General features: G+C 46.2%; 1 long non-coding RNA gene and 1 pseudogene across 1 annotated transcript; both read right to left on the bottom strand.

Annotated features, from left to right (window-relative positions):
• Positions 1–921: 921 nt before the first annotated feature.
• LOC142662426 (uncharacterized) lies at positions 922–3,865 on the bottom strand. Its single transcript, XR_012850943.1, has 3 exons — positions 2,659–3,865; positions 1,778–1,970; positions 922–1,495 (listed from the first exon to the last, which is right to left on the bottom strand). It is a non-coding gene; the product is annotated as an uncharacterized LOC142662426 (long non-coding RNA).
• A 10,605-nt stretch (positions 3,866–14,470) lies between these two features.
• LOC142662425 (very long chain fatty acid elongase 5 pseudogene) lies at positions 14,471–15,448 on the bottom strand (annotated as a pseudogene).
• Between the last annotated feature and the right edge of the window lie 11,537 nt (positions 15,449–26,985).

Here is a 26,985-nt window from a genome sequence, read left to right as displayed (position 1 = left end):
TGAAGTAAATCATCATTTTTATAAAAACAATGCAAAAAGCTCACGATTGGCACCCAATATACAATAAAAAGAGGGGAAGCAGGATAAGAATGGATAATCTGAGCTGGTCCCGCACTTCCCATGGGCTCAATAACAGCTGCATGGGCCCCATACCAACTGCGTGGTCTGCCTCTATGATGACCTTGGGTGATGAAGAAAGGTGCAAAGTGTAAGGTCCTTATACCTACAATGTGGAGATATAGATAAAGCTTCATAAACCAGTCACAGCCACTGGGGGCAGCAATGTATAAAGGTCATCAGCGTGGAGTGGAAAGGTATAGATGGGATTGTACGTGATTCACTGCCTCTGGTTGTAAGATACAGTTATGGGGGACGTCCAGTTTATATAACACAATCATAAAAACGCATTTAAGGTATTGTGATTTATTAGAGGGGAGTTCCTCATTCAGGACCCTCACCCATTAATACCCTCACCTATAAAGAGCGTCTCTGGTGGAACCAGCGCATCCGTGTATTACATAGAGGGGTCAGTATTTGATTCCCTGGTGGTCTTGGGTAAGGAAAAGGTAAATTCCCTCCCCCTTGGTGGTCTAATAGTTTACCATCCTTCACAGGCTCTAGTGGTGTGTCTGGCCGCTGACAGGAAGCAGAGGGGTTAATAAGGGGCCGCCAGGCTCCCCTGAGTCCGGACTATCAAGTGTATACATTTTGTAGCAAGATTTTTTTATTGATAAAATGTACGTCTTATAGTGTAAAAAATATATTTATTTTTTTCATAAATCCGAATTTTACTACAAAAACATTGACAACATTGACAACTTATTCCTCCAGGTTCATGAGGACAGATCTATGGAAGACTCAGGATTATTATTATTATTATTATTATTGACAGTAATGAAGACAAAAACAGGTTTCAGGTGGTAGAAAATGACTTTACTAAACCGTTTTATAAGCCAACAAACAAGGACCATGAGGATAGTAAACAGTCCGCTGCTTCTCTTTCCTTGTGGTAAGATGATATTTTGGAGAAAGGTTGGAGGAGGTGGATGTCTCGGCACTTGGTTGTATTTCTGGAGCCTCTGCAGTTGGGACATGTTCCTGCTCGGCTGTGACGTGCCATTCCACCTCGCTGTAGAGTCCGCTGGTCATAAATGGTTCTTGTAGATCTTTCTCCCCGTGGTAAGATGTTTTTTTTTGGAGAAAGGTTGGAGCTGATTGACATCTTGGCTCTTGGTCGCCATCTCTGGGGTTAAGCAGTTTAGGATGTTCCCAGAGAAGTTCCTGCTCGGCTATGACGTGCCATTCCACCTCGCTGTAGAGTCTGCTGGTCATAAACGGTTCTTGTAGCTCTTTCTCCTTGTTGTAAGATGATATTTGGGAGAAAGGTTGGAGGTGGTGGATGTCTTGGCACTTGGTCGCCATCTCTAGATCTTCGGCAGTTTGGGATGTGATATCTGCTTGGCTGTGGCGCGCCATTCCACCTCATTGTATAAAACTGGAAATAAGAGAAAGTAAACCTGTAACTATAAGGAAAAATCTACTAATATTTCGAAAACATTTTTAGATGATAATGGAGACAGTAGTGACCATAACAGCTAAACCCAGTGGTAGTAGTCATCATTGTCTGAGCAAGGTCCAAGTGGGCAGAGATTGGGTAGTGGACTGGTTATTTCCTCACATTTATGGTGGGATCCCCTTTTAATAGTGTTTGGATTGGATATTCTCTACCTCCCATCTATATACATGTGATTTAGGACATACAACACATTGACCTCACCCTTATTTTATTTTTGTCAGGTCCAACATGGAAGATTAGGGCTGGATCTTGTGTATTTGTGGATTGGGGTGTGTGGTCAGATGAAACCGTCTGACATCACCGTCCACGATGGTCCTCTTTATACTCCAGAGTCCTGGTTCTACTCCCTCTTGGAGATGGTGAAGTTTTTTTGGGTAATTGTTATAGATAGACTCTAAGAAAAGAAACACATATCCACATTATAAACCCCATGATTGTAGAGATGAATAATAATGTTAGACTGTGTGCATGCTAACCCTTTTCTAAGCCGCTAGGTTGGATTATGACACCTTTATTTAAAATAACTTGAACAACAACCAATATACTTTTAAACGTGGGTTGACACGAAGGGTCGGCCACAGCTTTATTTAATTTATTATTTGCATAGTTATCAATATAACCATAAACCATGACACATTTTAATATACCTGTATGCCAGCCCGCCTGAGGCAGGGAATGTAGGTCGTACCTTTTCCATGCAAATACCACCACGAGGAGGGTGAGCATCCTTAACTGCACACACCTCCGACCCCCGGTCAACCTAAACAAAGCCTCCTCCATACCATCCTGGAGTCCAGATAAAAAGATATCCAATCCGATATCCGTGAGGTGCACCCCATCCTGCAGCAGCAGGCACCGATTATCACCTTCCAACTGCCTTTGCCTAATTACAACACCTCCACCAGCCCTGACATACCTGGACACCCTGGTGTTAAGCAGCCACCTACCCCTTTCAATTGCAGCTTCGTCACGGGCGCCTTGCCACACTGCCCTGGGAATGACCTCCGACCAAACTAGAACCAGTTAGTTGAAAAACTAAGTAAACCTTTCCAGGTCGGACTGGATTAATGCTATAAGCTCACCCAAATGAACAGCACATAGGTAATTCCCCCAACATGGATCACCAGTACCGTAGGACCGACTCGTTGCCTGCTTATGGGCACCACCTCGGGCAACACATCCAGCCATCTCAGGCCTCGCAGACCCCGCCAATGGACATTGGCTCCCAGTAAGCCCAGCGAGAGACCTCCTGGTCGTATTGCCGCTCTCCGTTCCACCCAGAAGACGTAAGAATGCCCGAGGATCCATATCACGGGCGTGAACCTAGAAAGAAACAAATAAACTTAATGCAAAATCAAATCCGGACGGATATAACCAGCGAAACAATCTGAACGCCACCGCCCGATACGCCGAACATCCTCATCAGATAGGCCGAAACCGCTGGCCGTGGTAGCGGCTCCAATGCGGAATGAATGTGTTCCGAAATCCTTGAGGGGAAAGCCAGCACAGGTTAAGGCTGACCCAAATATTGCCGTGAACTGGAACCTAGTGAGCGGTTTTCCATCGGCATGGGAGAAAAATTTGGTAGCTGACACACGAACATCTGTATAAAGCGTGACGGCCCAGACAGAGCAGGCTGGCCCAGGAACCGGCCTTAAAGATACCCAACAACCTCTGCCGAATATGTCTGTCTTGGATTTCCGTATGGGGAATCAAACCCCAGAGCTGGATAACGCCACATCATTTGCTAACAAACCGCCCGGGCAGGCCGCCGACATGGCAATCAATTTCCGAAATCCGTAACGCTGCAAAAAAAGCCAAAGAAAAGGCCGCTGTAAACAAGGATATTTCAAAATGGGAAGAACAAACGTCCTTAAGGACCTGTAACAACTTTATGAGGATGGGGAAGGAAACAGGGCATCTAGCTTCTCATCTAACCGTGGATTTCTTCCACCCTTTTAATGCTTGCGCAATGAAAAATGACTTGGTGACATCCGGCCATGCGCGCAATTTAATGAAAAAAGCCAGACCTGAAAGGCAACGCTGCGCAACTACCCCTGAGGCCCCGCGGTACCATAACCTAGTCAGATATTCCAATACGTAAAACCGGAGGGTAGCTTCATCGGGACCCAGGGAACGAACACCGACAACATCCAGCCACTCATTCCACGCCTTACCGCATGTAGCCCAGGTAGATGGCGCAAGGGATGACCTCACGAGTGGGACCAGCTGAGATCCAGAATCCTCCACAGTGCATCCGGGCAGCTGGCCATGGGCAGAGCGAACCTGCCAATTAAAACGTGAAAGGGCGTCAGCTACATTATTTTGAACACCGGGAATATGACGGGCCCTAAAGTGAATATTGTGCTGCAAGCATCTTAAAACCAAACGTCTAATTAGAACCACAACCGGCGCAGAGGAGGAAGTTAAATGGTTAACGGCATGAACCACGCTGGCATTATCAGACCAGAACACCATAGATGAATTTGCTAACTTCTCACCCCACAACTCTATAGCAACTATGATGGGGAACAGTTCCAGTAACGTTACGTTTTTGAACCAAACCCTAACGCGCCATGCTACGAGCCATGGGGCCACACACCAGGAAGAGCCCATTATAGCTCCAAAGCCCGCACCGCCCGCTGCATCTGTGAACAACTGGATCTCCTGGTTGGATACGGTAAGTGACCTCCAGCACGTGCGCCCATTGTAATTGGCAATAAAATTTAACCATACTTGAAAATCGCTCCTAAGGACAGCAGTTATGCGTACATAATGGGTAGGTAACTGGGCGCCATCCGTGGACAGGGACAAGCGGCTTGAAAAAATGTGTCCCATAGGCATAACTTTACTGGCAAATACCAACAAGCCCAAAAGGGATTGGACCTTTCGGAGCTGTAATTTCTTAGCTAATATGGCTGCTGCCAAGTGAGAACGCAACTTTATAACTTTATCAGCCGGTAATCGGAACACCATTTCTGAAGAGTCAATCTCTATACCCAGGAAAGACAACACTGTAGTAGGGCCTTTGGTTTTCCCTTCAGAAAGGGGACGCCAAAACGAGCGGCCAAACTGCGGAAAGAATATCTGGCAACACGGTGATGAAGCGGGGCCCATGAAAAGGAAATCATCCAAGTAGTGTGTCGTGGATGTACATCCCGTAATTTCCTTCAAAACCCACTCCAAAAAGGAACTAAAATCCTTGAAGTAAAAACATGAGATAGAACAGCTTATAGGGAGGCACATGTCATAAAAAAAAAAGGCCGTCCACCTAACAACAGATGAAAACAGTCCAGATAGACGGGTAACAACCGAAACGCAGATTCGACGTCTGATTTAGCCATAAGGGCTCCTTGACCCACCTGGCGAACTAAGTCCACCGCCCTGTCAAACGAGACGTACGAAACAGCAGACAGGTCCTTATCTATGCCGTCGTTAACGGAACTTTTGGGTAGGACAGGTGATGGATCAAACTGAATTTTCTCGGCTCTTTCTTGTGTACCACTAGGGGGGATACCCGAAGGTTAGAAAACGGTAACTCAGAAAAGGATCCGGCCAAGCTCTAGTTCTTTTCCTAATTTATCTGCAATAACCGAAGGGAATTCCCTGACGGACTTCAAATTACCGGAAAACATTGGTGAAGGGTTATGAACAAATGGAATACAGAACCTAAACAAAAAACCTGTCCTAATTAGGGCAGCCTCCCCCATCTTGGGGTACCGGTCTACCCAGGTTAGCATCTCTAGGACGCGTATTGGAGTCCTCGACCCTGCCCGTACTATTGGGACGCGGGACCTGGGCATTCCGCCGGTTACAACGGACTGCTGGGTGGGGGCCCCCACAAGTGGAACATTCGTGTTTAAACTTGCAGGACCTGTAGAACTTGCAGTGCCCTTCGTTGAAGAGACAGCAAGTCCCAGTTGTTTTGAGCCCCGACCCCAGCGGAGGGACGGCCAAACGCGGGTGGGGAGGGGGGTGCTGGCTGAAAGGGGCGCTGCAACATCATAAGCCTCAGCCAAACATCCGTAGCTTTTGTATCCCAACCGACCTCTGGTTTTTGCAACATACGCCTGCGGAGCTCCTCATCGTAGCGCCACCAAGCTGAACCCCCATGGGACTTATAGGCGCTAAAAATAGTAACCAAATATACAAATAGTTGGAAAGACTTTTCGGGGAACCTCTGCGAAACTACGCAGCCCAGTACCGCGAAAGCTTGTGGCCAGTTAATAAATGTTTTTGCTACCTTTGGCTTGGCAGGGACACCCCGTTCAAAGCGGCGCTCCCTATCGATTGTCGCCGAGTCCACAGACACCAGGGACCAAATATCAATATATTCGTTCCTTGCTATTTTTTCCCTGGTATCGTCAGACAAATGCGGACCGCAAAAATAAGTATCCCTGAAGGCGGGCAGCGACAGGGATGCCATGGACATGGATGCCTCCACTAGCGTTTTACCTGCCTCCACCTGCGAGGCCGGCACGGATGGAGCCGCTGGGGCTCCCGCAAACAGGGATCGCAACACATTAAAAACATCAACATCAGACGGTCCCCCTGAACCCCAAGCCCGAAGGCAGTCATACCATGTCTTGATGCCGATATCGGGACCACAGCCGTCGAGGGTGTCGGTAGAGGTACAGGTGCTGCGTGTGCTACTGGTACCACCGCAACGATTGGTCTTGCTGAGCGACGGCGAGCAGAGGCGCGGTTGCTATGGCGTCGTCGGTCATGGCTGTCCCGCGGACTGCCGTGGTGTGACGACCCAATGCATGAGCTCTCTGACCTTGAACTGTAGCTTGACCTTAATGGTGACCTCCTATGCCGTTTACGATGTCTAGTTGACCGTCGAGATAAGCGGCGCCTGGATGAACGGCGAGAACGGCGGGTCCGGTTGGTATCCCTTGAGCTAACCGAAGTGGCCCTCTCAGTATTCTCTGCCAGGAGGTAAGCCAGAACCCAAACCTGCGGGTATGGATCCATCATCCCCATCGTTCAACAGGGGGGGGGGGGAGTATCATGCCATCCCCCTGCTACAGTACCTGGGAGGGAGTGCTGAGCAACTATCCCCCCAGATGCAGTACCGGCTGTTCTCCTTAACGCTGGTGAACCCCCCTCGGCAGATCTACTGTATGCGTTGGTGGAGTGCGGGTGGTCGTGCTCCTCGCGGCCCCGGGGTGAGGCCTAGCACGGCCCAGGCTGTGGGAGACGTCAGACCCGGCGATGGAGGAATGACATCCTCGTCGGGCCCCTAAGCCACCTCTCGCTATACTTGCGGCAAGAGTACGGTGTGAGCGAACTCTACTGTCGCCGGAGGGGGATAGACGTGCTAGCGGCCTGGAGCGACGGGAGGATCGTCACGCAGGGAGTGTGCCAGGTAGGGAAGACGCCGGTGCCACAGTCTCTTGATTAAGAGACTGCAGCCATACAGAACCCTCGTCCTGCATCCGGATACGGATAATTTCTTCAAGCTCCTCCTGGTCCATGACAATCAGTTAAGTGTACTCAGAATTTTGTAATAACAAATCCCTGCACAGTAACGGCCAGAAGAGGAAGATGTCTTCCCTCCTTGCCCTTAGAAACACAGAACGGGTAGGGTAGGTAAGACCGCCCTATATCCCCCCAAAAAATGCCCTATAGGCAGGTACCCAATACCCTATAGGCCCCACTAATGTAAACACTACATGGAACAATCCCCCTAGCATAACGTGGCTTAGTTAACCCCTTCATTGCCACCCAGTCATGGGCACAATGGCCAATAAGCCTGAGTGCCTTCAATTACGAGGTCTGGTATACGAGGTGATAATGAGGTGACGTCTACTGACCTGCATATTCTGATAGTAGCTCAATACATTCACCAGATTGAGGACCAACGTCGACCACTCTATGATCTTTGCTGTCATTTCACTGATCTGTGAAAAAATATCAAAATATCAAAATTAATACATTTAAAATTGCACAAAGCAAGAACTTTCTGCCCGGGCCGAGGTTTTTCTGCATGCATGTTTATTGCATGGAGTCATGTGACTGACGGCGATGCCAAAACGGACCTGACCCATTGTCATGTGACATCCATTACATTGCGGACGTCACGATCAAAATGGTGCAGAGAACGAGCACAAAGATTATAGGTCCAATTGTATTACTATAGAACGGCTTCTAGGGATACAAATAAAATCTATCCAATGATCAGGAATATTTGATAATCTCATTAATGCCGGATTAAAGGAATTTTACATCCACTGGTTTGTACCAGCGGCTCAGCATGTCAATAACTTTATATTATGTATGAGATATACTGTACATATCTTTACACATTGATCTCCAGCGCACAGGTGGGTGTATACGGATACCCTACTTTCAATGACTGGTAATTTATTTTATAGGAAAATAACGTTTCTTATGTTTAGTAAGTGTCATAGGATTTACTACACTTTTATGTGAGATAAATGTTAATATAATACATATATAGCAAGGACAGTACCGCTGCTTTATATTTAGAATCTTCCTGCAAGAAGCTGAACAATGTTACCAGATGACGCTGTGTTACACCAGCATGTCGCCATCTGACGGCCAAGATCAGAAAATGAAGGGAAATTATCACCTCAGGATCTGATGTTTTCTACATGTGAACCTAAAGACAAGGACAATTGGATTCCATTCAAATATTATTTAAGAAAGGATACAGAAAACCACTAAGGTCACGGCCATTATGCAGGAAGCCAGTCTGAAATGGCTGATGACTCTTCGGCTTTCGGGCACTTTGTAGAGGAGTATGGACTGCCAAAGGTTGTAAAGGCTGCCAAACCCGAATGCAATGAAAGCGCAAATCCGGTGAGTCATTGGATAACGGTAGGTCTAGAAAACAAGCAAACAGAGGTTACAGCAAATCTTATGGATCTAATCACTAATTGGATATATATTCGGGTCTCGTGCTTGGGACTCCTCTCTGTTAGACTGAGCAGACACACATCTATTACATGGTCGTCCATTCATTCGAATAAGCCATGTAATACCACTTTAGTGTGTGGCCACCTGGTGATAATCACCAGGGGTTCAGCTGCCAGACCTACAGCGATCAGCTGATTGCCAGCGGGTCCATATTTAGTAAAGATGGGACAACCCTATGAACATAAAACATTTATTAACTTACCGAAAACATAGCCATCACGGCCGTCCCAACACATGATGACCATCCAATTGCCAGGAGGATCTTTCGAATCAAGGCCTGACGATCCCCAAAGGCTTCAGCATGGAACTTAATGAACTTATAATGTAGAAACGTCAGGCCCAGAGCTGAAAAAGAGAAAATAAGCCGAATAAATCCTGTACCACGTGTAAAACAACCTAACAACATCTATGAAGCGCGGACCAAGCGCTAAACCCAACAAGAATCCTTCAATAATGGACGGGAACATTTATCTGCATCGTCTGATCCAGACTATTATTATCAATGAAATGAACAAAACGTTATTTATTATTTAGAAAAATCTGATTACTGCTGCATGAAGAGAATATTATAATCACTTCCGTGATTGTTACTTACAGGCAATGGCCATTCCTATGAATCCCATTCTAAACAGGATATTTTCTGGAAAGAAATTTTCCCATTTCACTGTAAAACAAAAAAGAAAACGCTCAATGTTAAATAATATGGAAAAATTGTCAGAATTGTTTCATCTTAATAATCAGCAGTCTGATAATTTATAGGACTGAGGGGATGACGTACATCAGTGGGGGGGCATGGTTGTTGATAACAGTCAGGGTGTAGCTACCAGAGAGACAGGCCACACACCAAAAGGCCAAGAAGATGTGGAAGAATCCCAGTCCATTGATCTCCATAATAGTGAGAAGTCGCCAATAAATTAGCAAATCGCGCTCTGTGTCAATTCACGGAAAGAAAGACCGGGCAGTTGTCAGGGGAATATTTATAACCCCTCGTCACCTCTCTGTGACATCAGCACGGCTCGACGTCCTCGGCGGGGAAGATGATGTAGATAATGATGGCGAAGAAGAAGAGGAGGGTTATGGTCAGAAGATGTCGAGGGCGATCTCCGCCTCCGAGGACGACCACCTCTGCCGTGGCGATGCTTGCGCCGACCGTGCCTGCGCCCACCTCCACATCTGCGTTTCCTCCCTCTCCTTGACGATTCCTTTGCCGAACCTAAGAGAAAAAAGGGACAAGGCAGACGCGTGACCAACCTCACATCGATCCCCCTTGGCACCAACAGCATGCGCCACATCCCTGCTCGGACCCTCCTGCTGCGGGCCAGAACCGGACGGTACATTCAATAAAGGACACAGTTGTGCAGGAGACCGTAACCCTGGCTGAGACCGGACGACTTCTTCTCCAGCTCTTGTCCTCTGATAGGGGGTTGGGTCATGTAATGCCCTCGCTGCAGTGCCCCTGTGGCGTTTGCTCTGCCAGGCCCCCCCCCCCAGCATCTCCCGACACAATAGCCGCTGACCCTGCTTCCTCACCTGATCCCAGCTGAAGCAGATGTTCATCGGCGCAGGTTCCCGGATCAGCGGTGCATTTATGGTTGTTGATAACAGTCAGGGTGTAGCTAGCAGAGAGCCAGGCCACACACCAAAAGGCCAAGAAGATGGAGAAGAGACTGCATGTATACCATTATAATCCCATCAACAACTTAGCTAGGGATAACCTAACATTAAAATTGACACAGAACAAACTTGTTTCCTTTTAACATGGGTTGACTCGGGGTCGGCCACAGCTTTTTTTAATAAATACTAATATTGAAAATAACATTAACTTTTAAAGTAAACACCCGTATGCCAGCACCAAAATAAGTGGGCATGTAGGTAATTTACCTTACAAAACCGCCATAAGGAGGACGTGTACTCACACTACATGTGCCTCCGCCCCACCACGACCCCCAGCCAATAGCAAAAAGTGCCTGCTCAATCCCATCCTGCAGACCGGACAGGAATATATTCAGGCCAATATCTGTAAGGTGAACTCCGTCTGACAGTAACAGGCATCTGTTGTCACCCTCCAGTTGTCTGTGCCTGATCACTACTCCCCCTCTTTCTCCCACAAAGCGAGATACACCTGTATTCAGGAGCCGCCGGCCCCTCTCAATTGCATTACCACCCCGGACCCCGTGCCACACTGCCCTGGGGATTACTTCTAAACATACAAGCACGAGCTCCGGAAGAAGGAAGCAAACTACTCAAGGTCTGACTGGATTATGGCAATCAACTCACCAAGGCGCACTGAGCATAAATCATTCCCCCCAATGTGTAGAACCAAAACCGTCGGCACCAGCCGGTGCCGACTAATATCCACCACTTCCGGTAAGGTCTGCAACCATCTTAGGCCCCTCAGGCCTCTCCAATAGATCTCTGCATCCTGGAATCCAAGTGATTTTCCCCCGAGCCCTATAGCCGCTCTCTGTTCAGCCCCAAAAACATACGAATGGCCCATTATCCATACTGACGGCCGGTAATCTAGAAAATAAAAGAAATTAGTGCAGAACCAAATCGGGGCGAACGTAACCTGCAAAGCCATCAGAGCGCCAGCGCCCTATACGACGCACCTTAGTATCGGTCAGGCCCAATTAGCTGGTGGTAGTAGCCGCTCCAATGCGAAATGAGTGGGTGCCAAAGTTCCCAGGGGGGAGGCCGACAGATGACAACGCCTTTTAAAATACTGCAGAGAACTGAAATTTTGTAAGGGGGCTGCCGTCAATATGCGTCATAAACTGAGAGCCACAGTTACACAAACTTAAGTAGGAAGATGCTAAAGCAACAGGGCAACCCGCACCCCCGATTGCCCACAACGAAACCCAGCAGCCCCTGCCAAAAATATCTGTATTCGATCGACGTATTCGAAAACCTTGGCCGGATTCAGACAAACTAACGTCCTCAAATAAAAGGCTGCCCGGCCGCGTAACACTATGGGGAACTAACTCAGGTATCCGCAGAGCACCAAAACAGGAAAAAGCCACGGCTAACAGGGCCGAGTCAAACAAAGAAGCACATACCTCAGGTAAACAATGCAAAAGTTTTAACAGAATTGCAAAAGAAATCGGACGCCTAGAGTGGAACTGCCGACTTCTTCCACCCCTTAATGGACTGCAAAATAAAGATGGATTTTGTGACAATGGCCCACCCATGAAGCTTAAAGAAAAATGCCAGACCCATCAGGCAACGAAGTGATACTGGTCAGCCAAACCCGACAAAATTCCATAATATAGGCTAAACGAGGATGTTCCGGAGGACCAATAATACGTTCCCCTACAACTTTCAACCACTCGTTCCATGCATTACCGTAAGCCGTCCAGGTAGATCGAGCAAGTGATGCCCTGACAAAAGGCACTAACTGGGATCCAGCAGTCTCCATAGCCCATCCGGGCACTCCGTCCCCTCCTGTTCTGCCTGCGGGAACAATAAATGAAACTGGAAATTAAAACGAGAAAGAGCATCAGCAATTTTATTGTCAACACCTGGAACGTGACGAGCCCTGAACTGGATATTTTGTTGTAAGCATCGCAGCACCAGCTGGCGCAGCAATATCACCACAGGGAGTGAAGCGGAGGTTAGATGATTAATAGCCTGCACGACACTCTCGTTGTCGGACCAGAATAACACAGACGAGCTTGCCATAGTCCCGGCCCACAATTCCACAGATACTATGATAGGGTAAATTTCCAATAGAGTCAGATTCGCACACCATCCCCTGGCACGCCAAGCGTCCAGCCACTGGGCCACACACCATGCTGTACCAAAAATAGCCCCGAATCCTTTGCTACCTGACGCATCAGTGAAAGTTTCAAAGTCATTATTGGAAACAGTAGGCGACCTCCAACATGTGCGTCCATTATAGTCCTGCAAGAATATAGACCAGACTCTCAAATCCGCCCTTATCCCAGATGAAATTCGAACCAGGTGATGAGGAGAAAATACCCCTCCGTAGCCATTGACAATCGGTGAGAGAAAATCCTACCCATAGGCATAACCCTGCTGGCAAAAACTAGGAGACCTGACAACGATTGAATCTGCTTCAATTGCATCTTTTTTTTAAAAAAATTCACAACTTTTATATTTTTTATATATTAACAGACACATGACGTGTATTACTGTATAAATGGCTTTAAATGGCTTTGCCAGTGCTGGACGTTCGGCAACTAAGGAAACAAAACTAAAAACACACATGTTCATACAATTTCCTTGGCATCATTATGACTAACTTGCTCATTGCAGGGACAACGACATTTAATGTACTGTTGTCCCACATTGCATTGAGTTAAAAAAAAAAGTAAAAATAAAACAAAGTCAAAACATACTACTATTTAAAAAATTATAAATGGGAATTACAACAGAGGAGGGTAACATAGGGTGGGGGGGGGGGGGTTACAAATGCACCTGTTGCCCAAACACTGAAGGCAGTTGTTATGCTTGCTGTAACCATACACACAAAAAGGCAGCCTAGGAATGTTTGACATCGTTTTGTTACTAAGTGTCTATGCCACGGTGACAATATACATTTGAGCACCTAAATATATACCTGTATTGTTCAGACCATAAGCTCTCCTTGAGTGCAAATCTTTTGCATTATACAAACAAGCAGCTTAACCACAAATGGAACAAAACGCAAAACTGCGATACAATAAAAACAGAAACTTTCAGAGCAGCAGTCACATCCGCAATTCAAATTAAATAAACCAATTATACATCAAGTAAAAGACTAAAACTAATGACACGCTGATCTTTGAGTGATGTCACCAGCTTCTATTGTCTGCTTGTAGGAGACGAGGAAACGTTATTACTAGTATAATACAAAGAAATTCCAAAAATATATCAATCTACTATAAAGCCAAGTTGCCAAATGTTTTTTTTCTTTTAAACCTTTTTTCTAAACGGTAGGAAATGATGGGCCCTGTTATCTAAATGCTGTTTTATTAAGGCATGTTTATTCAAACACACAGGTATCCTGCATTAGAAATGTATGATAACTTCTGGTACCTATAAATTACTATTCAGCACCTAGAATTTGAAACTAATAAGGCAACAGCAGTGTAATTTACTACAATAATACTTTTTTTGGTATCCACAACTTACAGCGAGGGCACGCGCGCACGCAGTAACAATCACTGGTCCAAGTCGATATCAGAGTGGTCTGCCGGGGGAGTCTCAGTAGCAGCAGTCACTGCTCAGGGCTCTCTTTGTATATAGCTATGTGACCAATTTTTTTTAAATTCTTAACATGTGATACTCTGCTCATCTTCATCCTTATCACTGCCTGAGCCCATGTCTCCTTTCTTATGTGCCAGCTGTGACTATCCCACAGTATTTTATCCAGGAGATACCTTACATAGCCAGGTATGGAGTTGTTACCTCATCTTATCTCATCAATAATACGTCTACAAAACTGTTATACGGGTTATAGGGTGTTGGCTTTCTAAAAACATGAAAATATGGATGGATCATAGAAGTGTATCTAAAAATATATGTGTTTAGACCTTACCACAGGTTCTATTATTAATGGCAATGCCTCCTTACACACATTTCCATTTTGGATAAGGTGCTATAGGCAATAGGTAATAGTGCTATATGTTCTAGAGCAGATGTGACCTTCCTGTAGATCTACAGATGCTGTTTTCTTACAAGTCCCAGCAAGAATCATATTAAATGTGGAACTCAATACAGAGGTCGGAAGAGAACACAGAAGCTTGTAAGTCTCACACAAGCCTCTATCATGGCATACTGAGACTTGCAGTTCATCATCTGTAGCTGTAGAGGGCAGAACTAAACAATACATGCCCGCTAATTTTGTGAGCAATTCTAAATGTGTTTTCAGCATTTTAATGATAGGTAGAGTTTAAGATCTACATTAATCACGTTATATAACTAGGAATAATTTACAGTCGCTGTAAGGGTGTCAGTGCACTGTGTTTTTAATCTGATGGTATATCATCTGGCGCAGTGAACTGGTGGCTGGTTTTTCCGCTCAATCCCTTCTTTGTTTACGCTGCTTGACATTGTCCTCCTGGGAAGAAAAGCCGTTTGTGTGTCCGTTCGCTGCAGTCACTGAGCCGTTCTGGTAATCTTTCCTTCGGGAAGAGGCTTTCTTGTATGTCTCAATGTAGAAATTGGTAAAGAGGATGATGACAGAGATCATGTAGCAGTTCTGGAAATACAGCCATCCCATGGGGAATGCACAGCGCCAAATCATTGCACAGCTGGTCTGAGTCATTGTTAGGACGAACTGGGTCAGCTGGCACTGGGTGATGTATTTCTTCCACCACAGATAAGGTCGCATGGCTGGTATAGCTGATAGTCCGTAGTAAGAGGACATGGATAAAACTTTTGAGAGTAGCACCAAAGTAGGAGTGTCCACAAGGCACCCAGTTCATGACAAACCACCAGTTGTTTAGCATGGACGCATGGTGATAGACATGTAGGACGGTGATCTGGTGGTTGTTCGTGTGGAGAATAAAGAAGAAAGTGTCCATGAATTCAATGAGCTTGGAAATGTAGTACCACCAGAGGACTCGAGTTATCTTCATGTCTGCATCACCTCCACTGTGAGTGTCCTGGCAGAAAAAGTTGTATCCTCCTTCCCATACTCCTGTTACCAGCTCATAAAACATGTACAGCGAGAGCAGTGTAAGGCCAATGTTATAAACTACAAGAATCCCTCTGCAGGAAACTGGTGGTCTGTTTTTCCTGTACTTCGGTCCTATCCATATGATAAATAAATACAGGACGGTGCAAACAAATGAGGGGATGTAATTATCTAACATGAACCATCCTTTCACTCGCGGGTCTCTTGGTCCAAGCAAGTTGTCTATATATACATTCACTGCTTTATCCATGGCCTCCATTTCTTAAACCATTCTTTGGCTGCAGCCCGGGTACCGTTATATTCCCAGCGGCTTCACTTTCCTGTACGACTCCCGGCTCAGAGGAGGCACTAGCTGTGTGTGACTCTGCTCCAATTGCATCTTTTTAACCGACAAGGCTGAAACGAACAGGGATTGTAATTTCTATCCCTAAAAAGGAAACCGGGACCCTCGGTTTTCTGTAGGGAAAGTGGAACACCAAGTAGAAATTGCCATTGCGGTGACGCAGGGGGGCCAACAAAGACAAAATCGTCTAAATAGTGCGTAATGGACGCAGTGCCGATTTGCTCCTGGAGAACCCATTCAAGCAACAAACTAAACACCTCGAAATAAAAGCATGAAATTGAACAACCCATGGGAAGGCACATGTCATAGTAATATTGGCCCTCTAGCTGGCAACCCAATAAATGAAAGCAATCCTCATGGACCGGCAACATCCGGAACGCTCACTCGATGTCAGATCATAAGGGCCCTGCACCCGGAACTACAAACTAAATCGACAGCTCGATCGAACAAAATGTTTCCACCTCCTTTTTAGCAACCACACAAAGAGGTGAAACACGGAGATTAGGAAAAGGTAAAAAATAAAAAGTTCCCGCCATGCGACCTAAATTAACCTCTGTCCCAACCTTGTCCTTCACAACAGCTGGAAATTCGTTAGCTGACTTTAAAGAGGCTGTCACCAGATTATAAGTGCCCCGTCTCCTACATAATCGGATCAGCGCTGTAATGTACAGAACAGCAGTGGTTTTTATTTTGAAAAAAAGATCATTTTTGAGCAAGTTATGAGCAATTTTAGATTTATGCTAATGAGTTTCTTAAAGACCAACTGGGCGCGTTTTTACTTTTGACCAAGTGGGTGTTGTACAGAGGAGTGTATGATGCTGACCAATCAGTGACCAATCAGTAACTAATCAGCATCATACACTTCTCATTGTTCCAGCCCAGCATGATCCACAGCACAGTGTGATTGTGCAGTGAAAGAAGCTGGGCTGGAACAATGAGAAGTGCAGGACACTGATTGGTCAGCCTCATACACTCCTCTGTACAACACCCACTTGGTCAAAAGTAAAAACACACCCAGCTGTCTGTTAAGAAACTAATTAGCATAAATCTAAAATTGTTTTGTTTATAAGTTGGTCAAAAATTATTGTTTTTCAAAATAAAAACCAATGCTGTGCACGACGTGAGCAACGCACGGTAGCATGGCTACCCCCGCAGTTAGAGCATTCATGCTTAAATTTGCATGATCCGTAGAACTTGCAATGCCCTTCATTGAAGAGCCAGCAAGATCCGGATCTGCACAGCGCCGGGCCCCCAACCCGGGAGAGGAACTGGTAAAGGACCCGGAGGAGGGGGCAGCGGAATGAAATGAACGCTGTGACATCATCATTCGCAACCACACATCCGTCACTTTAGTGTCCCAACCTATTTCAGGATGTTGCACCATTCTCCGTCTAAATTCCTCATCATAACGCCACCACGCAGTGCCCCCGTGCGTATTGTAAGCGCTGAAAATTGTATCTAAGTACACAAATAACTGAAATGATTTATCAGGGAACCTCTGCGAAACTACACACCCTAAGACCGCAAACGCCTGTAGCCAGTTATTAAACATGCGTGCCACTTTTGGTTTTGATTGAACCCCCCTCTAAAAACGCTGCTCCTTATCGATGGTCACCGAATCCACTGACACCAGGGACCAAATATCCACATATTCATTTTTACATATTTTCTCCCTGGTGTCATCAGACAAGTGAGCGCCGAGGCGAGCAATTCCACAAAAATAAGTATCCCTAAATGCAGGTAGCACAGGAGTAGATGTAGAGGTGGAAGCCTCAACCAAAGACTTTGCCGCTACTGGTGCAGGTACACAATCGACCTGCGGTCTGGTGCTGCCCGTTTACAAAGATTTTAAAACAGACAGTAAATCAACATCAGATGCATTATTAGTGCGCCATGTCTGGAGGCAGTCATACTCACCGGGTCCAGAAGTAGAAGCGGTATGGAGCGTCGGCGGTGGAATAACAGGTGCCTCAGGTAACAATGTCGGTGCAGCTGAGGCAGTTGGTACCACGGAACGAGAAGATCCCACGGGTGTGTGGGCCTTACTTGACGAGGCGTGGCTGCTTTCGGAAGTGCCACGGTTATGGGAATGGCCACTAAGTCGCCTTACGCCTGGAGTAGCGGCGACGAGAGCAACATGAACCGTGACGCCGTGAGGATTGCCTGTGCCGTGACCTGGAACTGTACCTAGTCGACCCCTCGAGTGAGAGTGACGACCGTGAAGCTGAGTGGTCGGTGGGAATCACATACGCCGGGCCCAAATCTTTATGAATGAACACCGACACGTCGACGTTCTTTGATGCCATAGTAGAAGTGGCAGGAGGAGCCTGTTCGGTGGGAAATAGATCCTCACCACTATCACATAGAGAAAACATGGATTCGTCCTCTAGGAGTGGGTGGGGATAAATCGTGCCATGTGTCCCTCACATCATCTTGGGGGACTGGCACGCTGCAGCCGTAGAGGCCGATAAAGGTACAGGTTTGCAGGCAGGCGGAAGAGGGGGCGCTCCTGGGCAATTCTGCAAAGCTTGCTGTATTGGAAGCCAGGCTTGCGGTGACACTAACTGACTGAATGGCCGCCAGGCGGGGCCTAGCCCGGCCCAGCCCTGTGGGAGCTGCGAGGCCAGGAGAGGGGGGAACATAGTCAAGCACCACAGCCACTGAACGGAGGCATGCTGATCCCTGCAGAGCCAGTGGGGGAGTGGCAATTGCGGACTGGTAGGGATAGTTAACAGGCGTCCCTGGGACATGGGGCACTGACTCACATGTTCTGAAGGGGACAGTCTCACCGGCGCCCGAGACTGACGTGCCGACTGCCGCACTGGGTGCACAGCGGGGGCCGCGGGAGAAGAGGAAGCTGGCCGGCAAGTCTCATTCAGCAGAGGCTTCAGCCAGCCGGGGCCTTCCTGAAGCAGCCGACGACGGATAGACTCCTCCATGCTTGTTCTCTTGCCGGTACGTAGTCTCACGAGATTACGGCCAAAAGAGGCTGAGGCGCTGGAATCCTTCCCTTATATCATCTAGGAGGAAAGAGGGGGTGAATATCATAACCCCTCCCCTGGATGGAGTGGGGATGAGTCGGCCGATAATGTAAGGCCCGTGTTAACCCCTGCAATGGTGGACCTGGGACGAACCTAATAATTGCAACGGTGCAATTATTTTAACCCCTTCCTACGCAAAGTCAAAGACCCAGCGGTTATACACCTATGGGTCTAACAAAGTCGCCAATAAATCAGATAATCGTACTCTGTGTCAATTCACGGAAAGAAAGACCGGGCAGCTGTCAGGGGAATATTTATAACCCCTCATCATCTCTCTGTGACATCAGCACGGCTCGACGTCCTCGGCGGGGAAGATGATGTAGATAATGATGGTGTAGAAGAAAAGAATGGTTGTCGCTCAGAAGATGACGAGGGCGATCTCCGCCTCCGAGAACGACCAACTCTGTCGTGTCGATGCTTGCGCCGACCGTGCCTGCGCCCACCTCCAGATCTGTGTTTCCTCCCTCTTCTTGACGATTCCTTTGCCAAACCTGAAAGAGAAAAAAGGGACAAGGCAGAAGCGTGACCAACATCACATCGATCCCCCTTGGCACCAACAGCATGCGCCACATCCCTGCTCGGACCCTCCTCCTGCGGGCCAGAACCGGACGGTACATTCAATAAAGGACACAGTTGTGCAGGAGACTGCAGTCCTGGCTGAGACCGGACGAATTCTTCTCCAGCTCTTGTCCTCTGATAGGGGGTTAGGCCATGCAATGCCCTCGCTGCAGCGCCCCTGCAGAATCTGCTCTGCCCGCCCCCCCCCCCCCCAGCATCTCCCGACACAATAGCCGTTGACCCTGCTTCCTCACCTGATCCAAGCTGAAGCAGATGTTCATCGGCGCAGGTTCCCGGATCAGCGGTGCAGGCTGCACGCAGTGCACCTGCCTGGCCCGTCGCCGCTGCGCAGGCCTCATGATCCATGCTGACAACCGGCGGCACTACACTCCGGCCGTTAACCGGGTGAGTAGGGCGGAGGCGTGCAGCATGGAGAGGGATGCCGGACACAATAAGAGGGACACACATCTATTACATGGTCATCCACTCATTGGAATAAGCCATGTAATACCACTTTAGGGTGTGGCCACCCGGTGATAACCGCTAATCATGATCAACAGGGGTTCAGCTACCGAACCCACCGCGATCAGCTGATTGCCAGCGGGTCCCTATTTAGTGAAGCTGGGACAACCCTATCAACGTGAAACATTTATTAACTTACCGAAAATGTAGCCATTACGGCTGTCCCAACGCATGATGACCATCCAATTGCCAGGATTATCTTTTGAATCAAGGCCTGACGATCCCCAAAGGCTTCAGCATGGAACATGATGAACCTATAATGTAGAAACGTCAGGTCCAGAGCTGAAAAAGAGAAAATTAGCCAAATAAATCCTGTACCACGTCTAAAACAACCTAATAACATCTATGAAGCGCGGACCATGCGCTAAACCCAACAAGAAACCTTCAATAATGGACGGGAACATTTATCTGCATCGTCAAATCCGGGCAATTATTATCAATTGAAATGAACAAAACTTTATTTACTTTTTAGAAAAATCTGATTACTATTGCAGGCTGAGATGGGGGCAGGGTGCGACTGATGCCAAGTCTGAGTCATGTCTGACAGTCTGGTTGCTAGGGATACACTACCTAACAACCACAGGCTTGTCCAGCAATGAGTCCCTAGCAACCAGCCTGCGTCTCTCACTGACTCACAAATGTAGGTTTGACCCCAGAGTAATATAATCAGATATAAGACTTTTTATAATAACCCGCTATCCCCCAGAAGAGCATATTATAATCACTTCCGTGATATTTACTTACAGGCAATGGCCATTCCTATGAATCCTATTCTAAACAGGATATTTTCTGCAAAGAAATTTTCCCATTTCACAAAAAAAAAAAGAAAATGCTCAATGTTAAATAATATGGAAAAATTGTCAGAATCGTTTCATCTTAACAATCAGCAGTCAGATAATTATCTATAGGACTGAGGGGATGATGTACATCAGTGGGGGGGGGGCATGGTTGTTGATGTGAGGTCAGGGTGTAGCTAGCAGAGAGCCAGGCCACACACCAAAAGGCCAAGAAGATGGAGAAGAATCCCAATCCATTGGTCTCCATAAAGTGAGAAGTCGCCAATAAATTAGCAAATCGCACTCTGTGTCAATTCACGGAAAGAAAGACCGGGCAGCTGTCAGGGGAATATTTATAACCCCTCGTCATCTCTCTGTGACATCAGCACGGCTCTGCGTCCTCGGGGGGGGGGAAGATGATGTAGATATTGATAAGAAGATGAGGGTTGTCGCTCAGAAGATGACGAGGGCGATCTCCGCCGACCGTGCCTGCGCCCACCGCCAGATCTGTGTTTCCTCCCTCTCCTTGGCGATTCCTTTGCCAAACCTGAAAGAGAAAAAAGGGACAAGGCAGAAGCGTGATTAACATCACATCGATCCCCCTTGGCACCAACAGCATGTGCCACATTCCTGCTCGGACCCTCCAGCTGCAGGCCAGAACTGGACGGTACATTCAATAAAGGACACAGTTGTGCAGGAGACCGCAGCCCTGGCTGAGACTGGACGACTTCTTCTCCAGCTCTTGTCCTCTGATAGGGGGTTGGGTCATGTAACGCCCTCGCTGCAGAGCCCCTGCGCCGTCTCACGTCACCGTCCACGATGATCCTCTTTATACTCCAGAGTCCTGGTTCTTCTCCCTCTTGGAGATGGTGAAGCTTTTCCGGGTAATTGTTATAGATAAACTCTAAGAAAAGAAACACATATCCACATTATAAACCCTATGATTGTAGAGATGAATAATAATGTTATTACGAGGTCAGGTATACGAGGTGATAATGAGGTGACGTCTACTGACCTGCATATTCTGATAGTAGCTCAATACATTCACCAGAATGAGGACCAACATCGACCACTCCATGATCTTTGCTGTCATTTCACTGATCTGTGAAAAAATATCAAAATTAATACATTAAAACTTGCACAAAACAAGAACTTTCCACCAGGGCCGAGTTTTTGCTGCATTCATGTTTATTGTATACTCCATGTGACTGACGGTGATGCCAAAATGGACCTGACCCATTGTCATGTGACACCATATCCATTACATTGCGGGCGTCACGATCACCATGGTGCTGAGAATAAGCACAAAGATTATAGGGCCAATTGTTTTCCTATAGAACGGCTTCTAGGGGTGCAAATAAAATCTGTACATAGCTTTATACATTGATCTCCAGCGCACAGGTGGGTGTATACGGATACCCTACTTCCAATGACTGGTAATTTATTATATAGGAAAATAACGTTTATAAAGTGTCTTATAGAATTTACTACATATTTATGTGAGATAAATGTTAATATAATACATATATAGCAAGGACAGTACCGCTTGCTTTCTATACAGTATGTTCCTGCAAGAAGCTGAACAATGTTACCAGATGGCGCTGTGTTACACCAGCATGTCGCCATCTGACGGCGGAGATCAGAAAATAAAGGGAAATGATCACCTCAGGATCTGATGTTTCCTACATGTGAAGCTAAAGACAAGGACAATTGGATTCCATACAAATATTATTTAAGAAAGGATACAGAAAACCACTAAGGCCATGGCCATTATGCAGGACGCCAGTCTGAAATGGCTGATGACTCTTCGGCTTTCGGGCACTTTGTAGACGAGTATGGACTGCCAAAAGTTATAAAGGCTGGCAAACCCGAATGCAATGAAAGCGCAAATCCGGTGAGTCATTGGATAACGGTAGGTCTAGAAAACAAGCAGACAGAGGTTACAGCAAATCTTATGGAACTAATCACTAATTTACCCTCAGAACTTCCCAATAAATCCTAAATAACATGTTCTGATATAATAACCACAGAGACATAATGGATATAGAGGTTGGTCTCTTGCTTGTGACTCCTTTCTATTAGACACATCTATTACATGGTCTTCCATTCATTGGAATAAGCCATGTAATACCACTTTATGATGTGGCCACCCGGTGATAACCACTGATCATGATCACCAGGGGTTCAGCTGATTGCCAGCGGGTCCCTATTTAGTGAAGATGGGACAACCCCATCAATGTAAAACATTTATTAACTTACCGAAAATGTAGCCATCACGGCTGTCCCGACGCATGATGACCATCCAATTGCCATGATGATCTTTTAAACCAAGGTCTGACGATCCCGAAAGGCTTCAGCATGGAACATAATGAACTTATAATGTAGAAACGTCAGGCCCAGAGCTGAAAAAGAGAAAATAAGCCAAATAAATCCTGTACCACGTGTAAAAGCACCTAATAACATCTATGAAGCGCGGACCAAGCGCTAAACCCAAAAAGAAACCTACAATAATGGACGAGAACATTTATCTGCATCGTCTGATCCGGACAATTATTATCAATTGAAATGAACAAAACTTTATTTATTTTTTAGAAAAATCTGATTACTGCTGCATGAAGAGAATATTATAATCACTTCCGTGATTGTTACTTACAGGCAATGGCCATTCCTATGAATCCCATTCTAAACAGGATATTTTCTGCAAAGAAATTTCCCATTTCACTGCAAAACAAAAAAGAAAACGCTCAATGTTAAATAATATGGAAAAATTGTCAGAATTGTTTCATCTTAATAATCAGCAGTCAGATAATCTATAGGACTGAGGGGATGATGTACATCAGTGGGGGGGGCATGGTTGTTGATGTGAGGTCAGGGTGTAGCTAGCAGAGAGCCAGGCCACACACCAAAAGGCCAAGAAGATGGAGAAGAATCCCAATCCATTGGTCTCCATAAAGTGAGAAGTCGCCAATAAATTAGCAAATCGCACTCTGTGTCAATTCACGGAAAGAAAGACCGGGCAGCTGTCAGGGGAATATTTATAACCCCTCGTCATCTCTCTGTGACATCAGCACGGCTCTGCGTCCTCGGGGGGGGGGGGGGAGATGATGTAGATATTGATAAGAAGAAGATGAGGGTTGTCGCTCAGAAGATGACGAGGGCGATCTCTGCCGACCGTGCCTGCGCCCACCGCCAGATCTGTGTTTCCTCCCTCTCCTTGACGATTCCTTTGCCAAACCTGAAAGAGAAAAAAGGGACAAGGCAGAAGCGTGATTAACATCACATCGATCCCCCTTGGCACCAACAGCATGTGCCACATCCCTGCTCGGACCCTCCAGCTGCAGGCCAGAACTGGACGGTACATTCAATAAAGGACACAGTTGTGCAGGAGACCGCAGCCCTGGCTGAGACTGGACGACTTCTTCTCCAGCTCTTGTCCTCTGATAGGGGGTTGGGTCATGTAACGCCCTCGCTGCAGAGCCCCTGCGCCGTCTCACGTCACCGTCCACGATGATCCTCTTTATACTCCAGAGTCCTGGTTCTTCTCCCTCTTGGAGATGGTGAAGCTTTTCCGGGTAATTGTTATAGATAAACTCTAAGAAAAGAAACACATATCCACATTATAAACCCCATGATTGTAGAGATGAATAATAATGTTATTACGAGGTCAGGTATACGAGGTGATAATGAGGTGACGTCTACTGACCTGCATATTCTGATAGTAGCTCAATACATTCACCAGAATGAGGACCAACATCGACCACTCCATGATCTTTGCTGTCATTTCACTGATCTGTGAAAAAATATCAAAATTAATACATTAAAAATTGCACAAAACAAGAACTTTCCACCCGGGCCGAGGTTTTGCTGCATTCATGTTTATTGTATACTCCATGTGACTGACGGTGATGCCAAAATGGACCTGACCCATTGTCATGTGACACCATATCCATTACATTGCGGGCGTCACGATCACCATGGTGCTGAGAATAAGCACAAAGATTATAGGTCCAATTGTTTTCCTATAGAACGGCTTCTAGTGGTGCAAATAAAATCTGTACATAGCTTTACACATTGATCTCCAGCGCACAGGTGGGTGTATACGGATACCCTACTTCCAATGACTGGTAATTTATTATATAGGAAAATAACGTTTATAAAGTGTCTTATAGAATTTACTACATATTTATGTGAGATAAATGTTAATATAATACATATATAGCAAGGACAGTACCGCTTGCTTTCTATTCAGTATGTTCCTGCAAGAAGCTGAACAATGTTACCAGATGGCGCTGTGTTATACCAGCATGTCGCCATCTGACGGCGGAGATCAGAAAATAAAGGGAAATGATCACCTCAGGATCTGATGTTTCCTACATGTGAAGCTAAAGACAAGGACAATTGGATTCCATACAAATATTATTTAAGAAAGGATACAGAAAACCACTAAGGTCATGGCCATTATGCAGGACGCCAGTCTGAAATGGCTGATGACTCTTCGGCTTTCGGGCACTTTGTAGACGAGTATGGACTGCCAAAGGTTATAAAGGCTGGCAAACCCGAATGCAATGAAAGCGCAAATCCGGTGAGTCATTGGATAACGGTAGGTCTAGAAAACAAGCAGACAGAGGTTACAGCAAATCTTATGGAACTAATCACTAATTTACCCTCAGAACTTCCCAATAAATCCTAAATAACGTGTTCTGATATAATAACCACAGAGACATAATGGATATAGAGGTTGGTCTCTTGCTAGTGACTCCTTTCTATTAGACACATCTATTACATGGTCTTCCATTCATTGGAATAAGCCAAGTAATACCACTTTATGATGTGGCCACCCGGTGATAACCACTGATCATGATCACCAGGGGTTCAGCTGATTGCCAGCGGGTCCCTATTTAGTGAAGATGGGACAACCCCATCAATGTAAAACATTTATTAACTTACCGAAAATGTAGCCATCACAGCTGTCCCGACGCATGATGACCATCCAATTGCCATGATGATCTTTTAAACCAAGGTCTGACGATCCCGAAAGGCTTCAGCATGGAACATAATGAACTTATAATGTAGAAACGTCAGGCCCAGAGCTGAAAAAGAGAAAATAAGCCAAATAAATCCTGTACCACGTGTAAAAGCACCTAATAACATCTATGAAGCGCGGACCAAGCGCTAAACCCAAAAAGAAACCTACAATAATGGACGAGAACATTTATCTGCATCGTCTGATCCGGACAATTATTATCAATTGAAATGAACAAAACTTTATTTATTTTTTAGAAAAATCTGATTACTGCTGCATGAAGAGAATATTATAATCACTTCCGTGATTGTTACTTACAGGCAATGGCCATTCCTATGAATCCTATTCTAAACAGGATATTTTCTGCAAAGAAATTTCCCATTTCACTGCAAAACAAAAAAGAAAACGCTCAATGTTAAATAATATGGAAAAATTGTCAGAATTGTTTCATCTTAATAATCAGCAGTCAGATAATCTATAGGACTGAGGGGATGATGTACATCAGTGGGGGGGCATGGTTGTTGATGTGAGGTCAGGGTGTAGCTAGCAGAGAGCCAGGCCACACACCAAAAGGCCAAGAAGATGGAGAAGAATCCCAATCCATTGGTCTCCATAAAGTGAGAAGTCGCCAATAAATTAGCAAATCGCACTCTGTGTCAATTCACGGAAAGAAAGACCGGGCAGCTGTCAGGGGAATATTTATAACCCCTCGTCATCTCTCTGTGACATCAGCACGGCTCTGCGTCCTCGGGGGGGGGAAGATGATGTAGATATTGATAAGAAGAAGATGAGGGTTGTCGCTCAGAAGATGACGAGGGCGATCTCCGCCGACCGTGCCTGCGCCCACCACCAGATCTGTGTTTCCTCCCTCTCCTTGACGATTCCTTTGCCAAACCTGAAAGAGAAAAAAGGGACAAGGCAGAAGCGTGATTAACATCACATCGATCCCCCTTGGCACCAACAGCATGTGCCACATTCCTGCTCGGACCCTCCAGCTGCACCTGGACGGTACATTCAATAAAGGACACAGTTGTGCAGGAGACCGCAGCCCTGGCTGAGACTGGACGACTTCTTCTCCAGCTCTTGTCCTCTGATAGGGGGTTGGGTCATGTAACGCCCTCGCTGCAGAGCCCCTGCGCCGTCTCACGTCACCGTCCACGATGATCCTCTTTATACTCCAGAGTCCTGGTTCTTCTCCCTCTTGGAGATGGTGAAGCTTTTCCAGGTAATTGTTCTAGATAAACTCTAAGAAAAGAAACACATATCCACATTATAAACCCCATGATTGTAGAGATGAATAATAATGTTATTACGAGGTCAGGTATACGAGGTGATAATGAGGTGACGTCTACTGACCTGCATATTCTGATAGTAGCTCAATACATTCACCAGAATGAGGACCAACATCGACCACTCCATGATCTTTGCTGTCATTTCACTGATCTGTGAAAAAATATCAAAATTAATACATTAAAAATTGCACAAAACAAGAACTTTCCACCCGGGCCGAGGTTTTGCTGCATTCATGTTTATTGTATACTCCATGTGACTGACGGTGATG

Source organism: Rhinoderma darwinii, chromosome 10 (assembly GCF_050947455.1).
Source record: "Rhinoderma darwinii isolate aRhiDar2 chromosome 10, aRhiDar2.hap1, whole genome shotgun sequence".
NCBI lineage: Eukaryota > Metazoa > Chordata > Amphibia > Anura > Rhinodermatidae > Rhinoderma > Rhinoderma darwinii.
Note: the sequence above shows the minus strand (reverse complement) of the source record. Positions and strands in the feature narration are given on the sequence as shown.